Source organism: Henckelia pumila, chromosome 4 (assembly GCF_033568475.1).
Source record: "Henckelia pumila isolate YLH828 chromosome 4, ASM3356847v2, whole genome shotgun sequence".
In the NCBI taxonomy this organism is placed as follows: Eukaryota; Viridiplantae; Streptophyta; class Magnoliopsida; order Lamiales; family Gesneriaceae; genus Henckelia; species Henckelia pumila.
The window spans coordinates 88,314,578-88,327,206 of record NC_133123.1 but is presented as its reverse complement, the minus strand read 5'-3'; the positions used below and the strand labels follow the sequence as shown (position 1 = coordinate 88,327,206).

The window sequence follows — 12,629 nt, the reverse complement described above, 5'->3', positions numbered from 1 at the left end:
GCTGCCTCAATCGATGCCACAAACTTGCTCCTTATATCCTCTAGCGGATGTAAGATCAATTGAGAACAACTTTCCTCCTCCTTTTGAAGCTCAAATGGTTGGTCTGTAAAATCTGGGTATTGAGTATCTTGTGGGTATTGGTGGCTCCATACATGTGGTGTAAGATCCCAATATCGGTGATAGTCAAATTCTGCCATATCATCCAACAGGTGTATCGTACTATCATCATCTCGGCAAAATAGTGGAGTACCGGTTGTGAAAGCACCATCAATTACCCATCTTCTTGTCACTGCATCCAAACCCTCAAGAAAAATGTAAGGATAGAAAAGTTAGAAAAATCATGATACCGGAAGATGGTTGCCAAATCCTTGAATCTCTCCCATGCTGCGTAGAATGACTCTTCGTGCTGATGGATAAAACTTGTGAATACTTGTTGATTTGAAATCTCGAAGTATTACACCATAATAATTCTTGCAAAAACAGATTAGAAAACAGTGAATAGAACAAAAACAAAAATACAAATAAATTTAAAACCTTTCCCGGCAACGGCGCCAAAATTTGGTAGAGTTTAGTTGTATCACACCCAAATTAGCCCAACTCAGATTAACTAAATAAACATGTAGTAGCAAGAGTAGTGATCATTCCCACGAGGAAGGTGAAATTTATTTGTGTTCTTAAAAATACTAAAAATAAATAAATGGGGGTTTTGGATTTTAAAATTAACTACCAAAAATTAAAAGCAATTAAAATGAAATTTTATCAACTAGCATGCAAGATTAAAATTCTAACGAAGAAATCAATTAAAAAAAAACCTTGGTATCGGTCGACTACAACCTTGAAGTTATTCACTTGATCATCGATTCTCTAAAAATAATTAATTCTCATTGAATATTCATCATTAGAAATTTAATTCTTATCTCACTTTAATTCTAGTTAATTAGACACAAGAATTCTAAATTAACCCTTACCAATAAATCAATCAAGATACAAGAGATCAAGATTTAAATCCAAGGTACATTCAAACTAGTGAGACTGATGAACCTAGACAACACAAACACAAGCGGATGTATTTAATCTAGTCAATTATTGTTCCTACGAATTAACAAATTCACAAGCCAAAAATTATTAATCATAGTTTCTTCACAAATTAGATGGTTCAAACAATTATGGATTTGATTATATCCAATTTAGCTTTAGATTGTATAGAAAATTATCAGGTGATCAATCCAATAATCAAACAAACAAGCATGACAATCAATTCCAAAAAACTCTTGATACTCAAATAAAAATCAAACAATACAAATAAAAATCTCACGAGATAAATAAACTTCAAAAAGGGTTTGTCTTCCTCTACACTTAATTAAAACTTAGAAAAATTCAAGAAATAAATTAAATCTAAGAACAAGGAAGATAAAACTGGGCCTCCAAAGAGTTTCTCTCACGTTCAGCCGTCCTATCCGTCTCTCTATGTCTGCGTGCAATCCCCTCATCTGATGTTTTATCTTTTATTTATATGTCTTGGAAAGCACACGAAATAAAGTCCAAAAATTCAAGGATTTTAATTCCCAAAAATTCCTATTTCTGAGTCTGCGCGATGCCTCGCTCGATCGGTTAAATGTTGCGGATCGAGCGAAACATGAACTGTCCAAAAAAAATATTTTTCCAGCCCATATCTCGCTCGATCGGTAGAAAGTAACCGATCGAGCGAGAAACATTCTGTCCAGCACGCAATGATTTTAAAAAAATTCATATCTGGAGTTCTAGCCATCGGATCGAGTCGAAATTTGGATAGAAACTTCAAAACATCTTGAATTAATTTTGAATGGTGGAGATCGGATTTTTATTCTCAAATATGAAAAATAAGTTTTTTATCATTGCTGCTCCGTAATTCATTCTTGCGCCATAGCTAATCCATCTTTTCCACTCAAATTCATCTACCTTTTGCTCATTCTCCTTCTTCTTCTTCTAAATCAAACCAAAAACAATAATTAGAAACTATACAATGCATTTAATCAATGTAAATTCTCTTAATCATACAAATTAACTCAAATAAATATAAGACAATATCACCACATCAAACTCCCCATACTTAAATCTTTCTCGCCCTCGAGCAAGACATATAAAAACAATATGAACACAAAAAAAAAACATAAGCAAGGATGAATTATGGACATCACAGCCTCAGAGAAATTCCAACATACAAAACAAAATTACGAACACTCTCGATATTTTATAATACACCATCAGTCAACCGTGAACGTGTGTGTGTTCCATGTTATTCCAGTTACATGAAACATCAAAAGAATCCGTTTTACGACTGTTTAACGACCTATGATAAATCAGTGTGAGTATCACAATCAAGGGCTCCTTCCTCCCAACAATCCCTAAAAAAACACGACTTTCTTGAGATTTATTATGCACCTCCGGGTTTTGCACCCGGTTTTCTTAAGCCCCAATAATTACCCGCAAACTTAGATAAAAATGTGATATGATTAGAATTTCAATTCCCTCGTCTATAGCCCGGATGGAGCATCAATCCCATTTAACCCACAAACTTAGCCATGGAAAAGTGTTTAGAATTTCAATCATTTTCCAAGCACGGATGAAATTATTATTTTAAAATTTTAAACTTTTAACCCCATTGATTCCGCATACTTTGTCAAGAACAAGATGATTAGGATTTCAATCTCTTTTTCATAACCCGGATGGAGCCAACTTTATTTTTCTCAAAATATTTCATTAAAAAGTTTTAACAGGTACGCCCAAGATCGTACATGCAATATCATAAAAATCATTAGAACTCAAAAGACACTATCAAGATCAACAAACACCTATTGACGTGCAATGGTCCAACAGATACAAACATCATCAATTACTTCGCTACATTTCATTGGTCAAACATGTGTGCTTAAGATTATTCACAATTCAACCTACGGTTCTCATGTCCAATCAAGAGGAAAAATTTTCACAAAAACAATTTTTTAACAAAATTTCATCATCATAGGCTAGTGAATTTAAACAGTCATATTCATCACTAACTATGTGCTCTAAAAAATTTTTTTCTCTAAAATCGGGTACATCCTCTAAATGACTGGCTAAGTCCTCTCCCCCATACTTAAGATCTTACATTTTCCCCAATGTAAGTAAAAATAACACTAAAGAAAAAAAAACAAAAAAAATAAAAGATATGGAAGAAAATACTCCCCTTGGGTTGCCTCCCAAGCAGCGATTGATTTTCAGTATTCAGCTTGACCCTCAGAAACACTTCTCAAAGAGCAGCTGACGCCCAAAATAAGTGTCATATAACACCACAAATGGGTCTTTGTTCCATGTGCCCTCAAGCTTGGCTACATGTTTACATTTTAAGCTCGTCACCTCAGTAACACTCCATAACAGCTGGAAAAAATGGGAAGTGAACATCTCTGTGGGCTCTCGGAAGCCAAAATATTTTGAAATATATATTGATGGAAGGGAAGGATCTTGGGAATGTGTGTATGATAATACTATCGATGAGCTCAAATCGATAGACTCTTCAACTTCGTCATCCTCAAATTTGAGTGGCAACATATTTCCATCATACCTTATTTCTTCCAGAACATCTTCCGACTAAGGTTCAATAAGAAGAAAAGACTCAAACATTTTTAAATCTTCAGCATGATTTGATTCGCACTCTCAATCCTGGTTCTCTAAGTCATCATCATCGAGCCAAATTGGGTTGATCAGTGTTTGAGTATCTTCCTCCACTTCGTGTTCTTCATGTTCATGGAGAATTGATCTCTTGATATTCTCTATTTTCTACACAAGGTGGCATCTAGAATTGATTAGATCTTCTATAGCTGTCTCTGTCGATGCCACAAACTTTCTCCTTATATCCGTCCGAAGGGGAAACAATTTAAGAAATCTGGTAGTAGGTCATCAAGTTCCAGTGGCTTGAAGCAGTTCGATTGAAGGCAGAGTTTTGGTTTTTATGGTTTACTGTGCTCTAAGTGTGGAGGTCGTCATGCTAGTGATATTTGTAGAGGAACTTTTGGTAGTTTCAAGATTTGTTATCAGACTGGACATTTCGCTAGCATTTGTCCTCAGCGGAGTACTGAGAGATCGCATGGTGGTAGTTCCTCTCGACCTACAGATCAGTCGGAGAGGCAATCTGTTGTGAAAAATGCTCGCAAGCGTTATAGTGATAAATCAAGTATCGTTCCCACATAGAGTAAAATAAAAATATTCAGTTCTTGTAATTAAAATAGTCCTAATTTTATCTAGAAAATCAATGATCAATAATTTAGCAGAAAAATAAAATAATCAATGAGTTTTGATAGCACGCACACAACTTTCAGATAAAAATCAATTAGAGGAAAAATGGTCTAGAGGTTTATATTTCACCTGGTTTCAACAACAATCAATCCTAATTAATTAATCTTCATGAATTCCAGTCAATTAATAGCCAAGAACACTTAAGTTTATTATTTCCCTCTCCCGAGCAACAAATAATTTTTATCAACTACAATTCAATTCCAATATCCCAATTAAGAATCTACTTGCAGTGATCTATTCAAAACAATATTCTTTTTTAAAAGTCTCTGTTAAAATTATACACTCTCTCGAGTTGTATAAATAATTAACAGTGTATTTTCTAATGGTCTTATTCAAAATCCCCTCTCCCGAGTGCCATATTTCAAATAAATATTACAATTCAATTATTGATCAGGTAATTGAAAAGATAATCAAATATAGAAAAAACAATTAATCTAGAAGAAATTCAATTCGTTAAATCCAAAATTCATTAAAACGTCTACACCAGGTTTCATCCGACCTCTAGCTCTAAAAATTTAGTTCATAATAAAATTCTGAATAAAACAAATCATGTTCAAAAATCCAGACATATTCAGAATTAAATAAAAGATAGAAAACAAATCTGTAGTCAACGCCGTGTCCGGACTATCGATCTCTGTCTTCGTTCTTCAAATAAAAGATCAACAACTCCCAGAAATCTTCACGATCACGTTCTCTGATATGTGTGTATGTGTTGTGGCGGCTCTCCCTATTAGTTCTTTCAGATTCCTTTTTATACTATCACACCAAAGCCTAGTAAAAAGCCCCTAAAAAACAAAAATTTCCTTCCCGATATAATTAAAACTCTAATCAGCGATGGGCGGGCGCTCCACATAGCTGCGCGAGCGCGCATGAGCCTCTGATTTCAATTCTAACGTCTTGCAAACCACAGCGCAATTGCGATTCATTCTTTCTTCTTTAGCGCTTCTTTAGTGCTAAACTCCTTAAAGTCCCAATAATAAAGCCCATTACTCTTCTCGTTTCTTTTCTATTTCTTTCTTCTACAACCTCTTTTTCTCCTTTAAATTCTTTTCTCTTCTAAATTTTTATTTTCTTCTTATTTTCACAACAATTCAATATTTTCCTACAAACCCAAAAACAACAAAACCCACACATAAATCTGCTCGAAACCAATATTTAACAATTAAAATCATATATAAATTAAGTGTATAAAATACACTTATCAAATACCCCAAACTTAGACTTTTGCTAGTCCCGAGCAAAACTATCAAAACAATAAATTCCAAAAACATCATATCACCAAAAATATAGTCAAGAAATATTATGGAACAATGACCTCAGCAATAATTTTAAAAAACAAATCCAATCCCATCCAACCTACTAACACTTGAAAATTTTAATCATAACTAAATAACCGCATAAACTTACAATCTCCGCAACTCACGTTTCAACCTAAACAACACAAACACAAGCGGATGTATTTAATCTAGTCAATTATTGTTCCTACGAATTAACAAATTCACAAGCCAAAAATTATTAATCATAGTTTCTTCACAAATTAGATGGTTCAAACAATTACGGATTTGATTATATCAAATTTAGCTTTAGATTGTATAGAAAATTATCCAGTGATCAATCCAATAATCAAACAAACAAGCATGACAATCAATTACAAAAAACTCTTGATACTCAAATAAAAATCAAACAATACAAATCAAAATCTCACGAGATAAATAAACTTCAAAAAGGGTTTGTCTTCCTCTACCAATAATTAAAACTTAGAAAAATTCAAGAAATAAATTAAATCTAAGAACAAGGAAGATAAAATTGGGCCGCCAAAGAGTTTCTCTCACGTTCAGCCGTCCTATCCGTCTCTCTATGTCTGCGTGCGATCCCCTCATCTGATGTTTTATCTTTTATTTATGTCTTGGAAAGCCCATGAAATAAAGTCCAAAAAGTCAAGGATTTTAATTCCCAAAAATTCCTATTTCTGAGTCTGCGCGATGCCTCGTTCGATCGGTTAAATGTTGCGGATCGAGCGAAACATGAACTGTCCAAAAAAAATATTTTTCCAGCCCATATCTCGCTTGATTGGTAGAAAGTAACCGATCGAGCGAGAAACATTCTGTCCAGCGCGCAATGATTTTAAAAAAATTCATATCTGGAGTTCTAGCCGTCGGATCGAGTCGAAATTTGGACAGCAACTTCAAAACATCTTGAATTAATTATGAACGGTGGAGATCGAATTTTTATTCTCAAATATGAAAAATAAGTTTTTTATCATTGCTGCTCCGTAATTCATTCTTGCGCCATAGCTTTTCCATCTTTTCCACTCAAATTCATCTACCTTTTGCGCATTCTCCTTCTTCTTCTTCTAAATCAAACCAAAAACAATAATTAGATACTATACAATGCATTTAATCAATGTAAATTCTCCTAATCATACAAATTAACTCAAATAAATATAAGACAATATCACCATATCAAACTCCCCATACTTATATCTTTCTCGCCCTCGAGCAAGACATATAAAAACAATATGAACACAAAAAAAAACATAAGCAAGGATGAATTATGGACATCACAGCCTCAGAGAAATTCCAACATACAAAACAAAATTACGAACACTCTCGATATTTTATAATACACCATCAGTTAACCGTGAACGTGTGTGTGTTCCATGTTATTCCAATTACATGAAACATCAAAAGAATCCGTTTTACGACTGTTTAACGACCTATGATAAATCAGTGTGAGTATCACAATCAAGGGCTCCTTCCTCCCAACAATCCCTAAAAAAACACGACTTTCTTGAGATTTATTATGCACCTCCGGGTTTTGCACCCGGTTTTCTTAAGCCCCAATAATTACCCGCAAACTTAGATAAAACTGTGATATGATTAGAATTTCAATTCCCTCGTCTATAGCCCGGATGGAGCATCAATCCCATTTAACCCACAAACTTAGCCATGGAAAAGTGTTTAGAATTTCAATCATTTTCCAAGCACGGATGAAATTGTTATTTTAAAATTTTAAACTTTTAACCCCATTGATTCCGCATACTTTGTCAAGAACAAGATGATTAGGATTTCAATCTCTTTTTCATAACCCGGATGGAGCTAACTTTATTCTTCTCAAAAGATTTCATTAAAAAGTTTTAACAAGTGCGCCCAAGATCGTACATGAAATATCATAAAAATCATTAGAACTCAAAAGACACTATCAAGATAAAAAAACACCTATTGACGTGCAATGGTCCAACAGATACAAACATCATCAATTACTTCGCTACATTTCATTGGTCAAACATGTGTGCTTAAGATTATTCACAATTCAACCTACGGTTCTCATGTCCAATCAAGAGGAAAAATTTTCACAAAAACAATTTTTTAACAAAATTTCATCATCATAGGCTAGTGAATTTAAACAATCATATTCATCACTAACTATGTGCTCTAAAAAATTTTTTTCTCTAAAATCGGGTACATCCTCTAAATGACTGGCTAAGTCCTCTCCCCCATACTTAAGATCTTACATTTTCCCCAATGTAAGTAAAAATAACACTAAAGAAAAAAAAACAAAAAAAATAAAAGATATGGAAGAAAATACTCCCCTTGGGTTGCCTCCCAAGAAGCGCTTGATTTTCAGTATTCAGCTTGACCCTCAGAAACACTCGTCAAAGAGCGCCTGACACCCAAAATAAGTGTCATATAACACCACAAATGGGTCTTTGTTCCATGTGCCCTCAAGCTTGGCTACATGTTTACAGTTTAAGCTCGTCACCTCAATAACACTCCATAACAGCTGGAAAAAATGGGAAGTGAACATCTCTGTGGGCTCTCGGAAGCCAAAATATTTTGAAATATATATTGATGGAAGGGAATGATCTTGGGAATGTGTGTATGATAATACTATCGATGAGCTCAAATCGATAGACTCTTGAACATTGTCATCCTCAAACTTGAGTGGCAACATATTTCCATCATACCTTATTTCTTCCAGAACATCTTCCGACTAAGGTTCAATAAGAAGAAAAGACTCAAACATTTTTAAATCTTCAGCATGATTTGATTCGCACTCTCAATCCTGGTTCTCTAAGTCATCATCATCGAGCCAAATTGGGTTGATCACTGTTTGAGTATCTTCCTCCACTTCGTGTTCTTCATGTTCATGGAGAATTGATCTCTTGATATTCTCTATTTTCTACACAAGGTGGCATCTAGAATTGATTAGATCTTCTATAGCTGTCTCTGTCGATGCCACAAACTTTCTCCTTATATCCTCTAGCGGATGTAAGATCAATTGAGAACAACTTCCCTCCTCCTTTTGAAGCTCGAATGGTTGGTCTGTAAAATCTGGGTATTGAGTATCTTCTTGGTATTGGTGGCTCCATACATGTGGTGTAAGATCCCAATATCGGTGATAGTCAAATTCTGCCATATCATTCAACATGTGTATCATACTATCATCATCTCGGCAAAATAGTGGAGTACCGGTTGTGAAAGCTCCATCAATTACCCATCTTCTTGTCACTGCATCCAAACCCTCAAGAAAAAATTTAAGGATAGAAAAGTTAGAAAAATCATGATACTGAAAGATGGTTGCCAAATCCTTGAATCTCTCCCATGCTGCGTAGAATGACTCTCCGTGTTGATGGATAAAACTTGTGAATACTTGTTGATTTGACATCTCAAAGTATGACACCATAATAATTCTTGCAAAAACAGATTAGAAAACGGTGAATAGAACAAAAACTAAAACACAAATAAATTAAACGCCTTCCCCGGCAATGACGCCAAAATTTGGTAGCGCTTAGTCGTATCACGCCCAAATTAACCCAACTCAGATTAACTGTAAATCCTTATATTTATATTAATTGATCTTATTTGAGATAATCAGAGATGTCAGAAATCGAGGGCCGATTTGATTTTGATCAGGGTCTATTTTGCAATTTTTGAAATTTTCAAGGACTAAAACGCAAATAGTGGATTTTATATATTATCTACTCTAGTTGACTTAGTCCAATCACTCCATCTTCTTACCCATCTCGATTTTCCTCCGTTGAAACGCCTCCAACTTTTCTTCAAGATTCCAAATTTCAGTCCGAGCTCGATCCGTCCGTTATAATTTATTTCTGAAGGCAGATTAGCGATCATGGCTGCGAGAGCTTCGCTCTTTAGTAAGTTTTTCTTCGATCAGCTAGACTTCTATTTTCGGATGTCTTTAGAATCGATTGAGTTATAGTTATGTTGTTCTTGACAGAGTTCTGATCGTTTATACTCTGTCGGTTTTGAAATAGAGCGTCGTTTGGATTTGATATGAATTTTCTTGTGATTTTTGAAAATGAGACTTTGGGATTCGATGGATTTTGAGTTTGTTGGGATGTTTTTGAAGTTGTTTTGAGTTGAATGAAGTATTGAACTGCTGTCTGTGTTTTTGGAATTGTCCGTTTATAGCCGTTATGTCGTCAGTTTGAGTTTTGGGCTATCGAATAATTTGAATTGATCGAATTGTATTGTTTAAGTCCAAATATCGATATTGATCTATTATACTTCATTTCAAATTGATCGATGGCCATTGATTTTCGAGTTCAGAGTTTGATTCGTTTACCGAGTGGAAGAGGATTGGTAATTAGTTTTACCTAGTTTGATTTAATGAGTATGTTTGGGATATTGAATTTATCCTTGTTATTGAATTTCAGATTCGAAGTACCTTCGAAGCAAATAAGGTAAAGTTAACAAAGATCGATTGGGATAGAACACTCGAGAATGATTTCGAAGCTCGAGTTTCCCAAAAACCACATACTTGCATGTTTATTGATTCGAATGTGTATTGCTTTACTATATGCTCTTATGTGACTTCATGAACTTAGTTGAATGCATATTGAACTGTATTGCATTCATATTTATCCTCTACCCTTGTTTTGTAAAGGGCAGAAACCCCCCAAATCAAATTAGATGTCTTGGGAACTATAATTGAGTGGTCTGGGTCGTGGAGTTCGCCCAGAGTTTAGATGACTCTTTATATGTTGCTCAAAGTCTAGAGGTTTTTAGATAAGTGAATCCACCTCGATCGGGAGGGTCGGTAGTAAGTCATGAAATCTTAGCCTCGGGATCCCAACCAATCGAACGAACAAACGAAGTTTCTTTTGATCATCTGATTTTGATAATCTCAAATTTTAAAGACATGAATCTCATCTTTATTTACTGAATATCTTGAATGTCATATCATGATATTGATATGATAATTGATATTGTATGTCTTGTTGCTTTTACTGGGATTTATTCTCATCGCAGTTATCCAGCTGTTGCAATGTTTTGTATGTGTACTTGGCAATAGGTGGGGCAGGATCAAGTCAGAGACGACAGGGATAGAGCGTGATCGAGGAAAGAAGTGGGACTTCGGTTTAGAAATGAAATTGCATGCCAATCTAGTTATGTTTTGAGAGATTTTTTAGACTCGAATTGTTGTTGAATCTTGTTGTATTGAATAAGTCGACTTTGGTTATCGAATATTGATGTTCGCATGTTGTAATACCTATTTTGAATTGTTGTTGAAAGTTGGAAAAACCTGTTCTGTTTTCTGATGTTTTTATGGGCTCAAGGTGTGCTCGATCGCTCAAGTTGGCATGATCGAGCATGACCCCCTTTTATTCTTGGACAGTAAGTTGCGCAAGACCTTCAAAATTCCTGGCAGTGACTTCTGCAGGATGTCGCGCTCGATCGTACGAGTTCATGCGATCGAGCGCGATACCTTTTAAAAAGAAATTTTTTTTATGTCTTATATTTTGGATATTTATTGATTATCGATAGGATTAACTCTTGATTAGATGATTAGAATTGAGGTCTCACATTAAGTGGTATCAGAGCGTTAAGATTCTTGGTTGAACTAGAGTGAGCGTGGTAGTTCGAGTCCGCATGTATTGGCTCCTCGCATTTGTTTGAGTTATTTAATTGTTTATTTAATTCCATGCGAGTATGCTTTATTAATTGAGAATTATTTAAATTACATGATTATGTGATTTAATTTATAAAGCATGGACTACTTAAGATATAATTGTTTCTGTTATCGATTGGTATCCGGTATTCTGAGCGGTTGTAAGGGCACCAAATTGTAGCGATTGAGATATCTTGTGTCCTAACCTTTGATTATCAGATGGGTCCTCGTCGAGTTATAAACAGAAACCCACAGCCAGTTACATCTCCGAATGAGAAAGCTAGTACTAAAGTCGATCAGTTGGATGCTACAGCGACGCCTATGGAAACCTTGCTGAAGAGGTTTCAGTCGTTTCATCCGCCGTTGTTGTTGGGTACAGAAAATCCGATTGATTGCGAAAGTTGGTTGGACGACATTGATCAGTTGTTTGATTCCCTTGATTACTCTGACGACCGCCGAACCAGGTTAGTCATTCATCAGCTTCGTCGTGTTGCTAAGAACTGGTGGATCACGACAAAGAGATCCATGGAGAACCAAGGTACAATTTTTAATTGGACTCTTTTCAAATCTGAATTTTATAAGCGGTTTTTCCCTATTTTGTACCGAAAGGACAAGGGAGCAGAGTTTGCCAATCTGAGGCAAGGGAATTTGAATATTGAGGAGTACGTAGCCAAGTTCGATAGTCTGTTGCATTTTTCACCACACATTGCCGACAGTGAAGAAGCCAAAGCCGATCAGTTTATTAACGGATTGAATCCCGACATCTTCACGTTGGTAAATACTTCTAGGCCTGATAACTTTGCAGATGCCATGAATCACGCAAAGGGAGCTGAAGCAGGCTTGTGGAGGCAGAGAGGAAATCAGATGGTACCTCAGTAGTAGAGACAGCTTCAGGCACAACTGGATCAGTTCCAGAATCATCCTTCTCAGTACCAGAACCAATCTCAGAGGTTTGAGGGAGGTAACAGTAGCAACAACCGAAGAGATCAGTATAGAGCGAAGGGAAAGCAGTTTAAGAAGCCAGGGAGCAGTTCTTCGAGTTCCAGTGGCTCGAGGCAGTTTGGCTCTGGCCAAAGTATGAGCTATTCAGGCATGTCATGCAGCAGGTGCGGAGGTCGCCACCCTAGTGATCAGTGCCGAGGTATAATGGGTAGCTGCAATATCTGTCATCAGACTGGACACTATTCCAGAGTGTGTCCTCAATAGTATTCTCACCATGCTCAGAGTGGAAATTCTTCTAGACCGATAGTTCAGCCCGAGAGGCAAGCTTCTGCAGTTCACTCTTTCAAACCTCAGCAGCAGAATCGACAAGGAGGTAATCAGAGTTCGAATCAGCCTCCGAGACCTAAGGCACGAGTTTTTGCTTTGACCGAGGATCAGGCTCAGGCAGCACCCGATGATAT

General features: G+C 35.8%; 2 non-coding genes across 2 annotated transcripts; both read left to right on the top strand.

Annotated features, from left to right (window-relative positions):
* The first annotated feature begins 335 nt into the window (after positions 1–335).
* On the top strand, positions 336–440 carry LOC140870186 (small nucleolar RNA R71). Its single transcript, XR_012147159.1, has one exon. It is a non-coding gene; the product is annotated as a small nucleolar RNA R71 (small nucleolar RNA).
* An 8,429-nt stretch (positions 441–8,869) lies between these two features.
* LOC140870183 (small nucleolar RNA R71) lies at positions 8,870–8,974 on the top strand. Its single transcript, XR_012147156.1, has one exon. It is a non-coding gene; the product is annotated as a small nucleolar RNA R71 (small nucleolar RNA).
* The last annotated feature ends 3,655 nt before the right edge of the window (positions 8,975–12,629 follow it).